This window comes from Diaphorina citri, unplaced genomic scaffold, assembly GCF_000475195.1.
Source record: "Diaphorina citri unplaced genomic scaffold, Diaci psyllid genome assembly version 1.1 scaffold9485, whole genome shotgun sequence".
Lineage (NCBI taxonomy): Eukaryota > Metazoa > Arthropoda > Insecta > Hemiptera > Psyllidae > Diaphorina > Diaphorina citri.
Genome location: NW_007386859.1, coordinates 1 through 1,923, shown reverse-complemented (window position 1 = coordinate 1,923; position 1,923 = coordinate 1). Strand labels below are relative to the sequence as shown.

The 1,923-nt window shown below is 37.2% G+C and overlaps 1 long non-coding RNA gene across 1 annotated transcript; it reads right to left on the bottom strand.

Moving 5' to 3' along the window:
- Positions 1–663: 663 nt before the first annotated feature.
- LOC113472865 lies at positions 664–1,494 on the bottom strand. The gene is made up of 2 exons (XR_003395013.1): positions 1,285–1,494; positions 664–914 (listed from the first exon to the last, which is right to left on the bottom strand). It is a non-coding gene; the product is annotated as an uncharacterized LOC113472865 (long non-coding RNA).
- Between the last annotated feature and the right edge of the window lie 429 nt (positions 1,495–1,923).

The window sequence follows — 1,923 nt, the reverse complement described above, 5'->3', positions numbered from 1 at the left end:
AGTAAAACTTTCATTTTTAGTCCGTCCTTCCTTTATTAAATTACAACAGTAAAGGTATAGTGGACGGACTATTGTAATCGTTTCAGTGTCGTCTGTCTGTCTGTTCCCATAGGACTTATCCAAACCTGGTCGACCTATATATCAAATTAAAGATCTTTATACCAGGAACACGAAATTTTGTCCAGAAAATCTAAAAGATATATCAAATTAAAGGTCTTTTTACCAGGAACACGAAAGTGGTCGTGCAAATTCTGTCTGGTTTTTGCTGGTTTTTGGGGGATTTTTTTCACATTTTCTCACACAAATGAGCTCTGATCTTGAAATTTGTCGCGACGACCTATGAACTCAAAGCGAGAAAGTTTTAGATAACACTTCAGTCGATAATTTAAGACCGGTTTTATCGTCATCTATGTTAAGCTACGCCGAGCAAGGCCAATAAATGGATGGGTGACTTAAACATTATAATTGTAGTTATTAGGAAACATTAAAAGGAATAAAGGGAGAACGGGAATAATAATAATAAACTGAATATTAAACAAATTAGGTACCTAGGTACATAGGTACTGATTTTCTCTAATCACGATCGAATAAACTACGGGCTAAAAAATTCCCGGAGGGACGGGCCCAGCTTGTTAGAAAAGAAAAAAGTAAAAAAAAGGTGAATAATTGAAATGGCCAGACATACCGTGAAGGTACCATTTATTTTGATCAGAGACTTTGAAACTATACATTAAGAAAACCTCAGCCATGGGCTATATTACCTTGAATGCATGGGCTAGGTAAGTCGTTCCTGACAAGTCACAGAGGTCAAGCAACATTGTGCGTGGTTTGTATCTGGATGGGTGACCATATCTGGATTGTGGATCCATCCAAGACGAGGCCCATCTTCTCGTCTGCCCAAACGCAGCTGCTACCTGCAATGAACAAGACCTGCTGCTTGTAAATGATGCGGCGATCCAAGTAGCAGAATATTGGAAGAGGAGTATCTGACATGGTCATTGGTCAAAGCGGACACGGAAAGTAAAGTAAAGTAAAGTAGCGTGCACTCAGTCTCGTGAGGACAATAAAACAACTTGAAGTTCCAACAAAATCTAATTATAACCTAAGTAACCAGTTTTAAAGAACTGCCCTTTTTAAAGCTTTAATAACCGGATTCTCACATAGTGAGCTCTTCCACCCAACCGGGTCGACACGACAGCCTTTAAAAAAATGGATCTGGAATTGGGAGAGAGAAAAAAATCTGGAGCTCCCCTATTTTTCAAATCTTTAAGCTGAAAGTCTCACCTAAATTTGAGCGACTGATTCAGAATTCACAACTAATTTTTGTTGGTCTTTCTAAGTGTCTCTCAATTGCTAGCTTTCTTCTTGACGCCATTACTTTCCTTCAGAGTATTGACATGAACATAGAATATGGCCGCAGCTAGACGAGCCTGTAGTTCTTGCTGATGAAGATCATGGGCCCATTCTACACGACCCCAGTGTCCGATCTGAAATAGTGAGGGGGAAGATAAATTTTAATGTTGTTCTTCTTATTCTTTTTGTTCTTCTTATTCTTTTTGTTCTTCTTATTCCTTTTTGTTCTTCTTATTCTTTCTTATTTGAAAAAGAAATAAAGCACAATTATTATTACTATTGAAAAAAAAAATGTTCGAACCTAGCTAACCCTTAAGGCCCGAGTCTACAATCTGACGTTTAAATATTTGTTAACCTCTGAATTGTACTCAAACCCTGTTCAAATATTCTCCGAGCATTATCGGAAGTTAACAGACATTCTAACACGAATCTGTAGACCAAGCTATGATTATATTATTATAAGGACCAACACAATTTACAATTTTACCTAAATGTAAAATAGTAAATTGCAGGGTGAATGACCATGCCATCGGCCAGTAGTTAAAGCCCTAAAAAAAAAAAAAAAAAAAA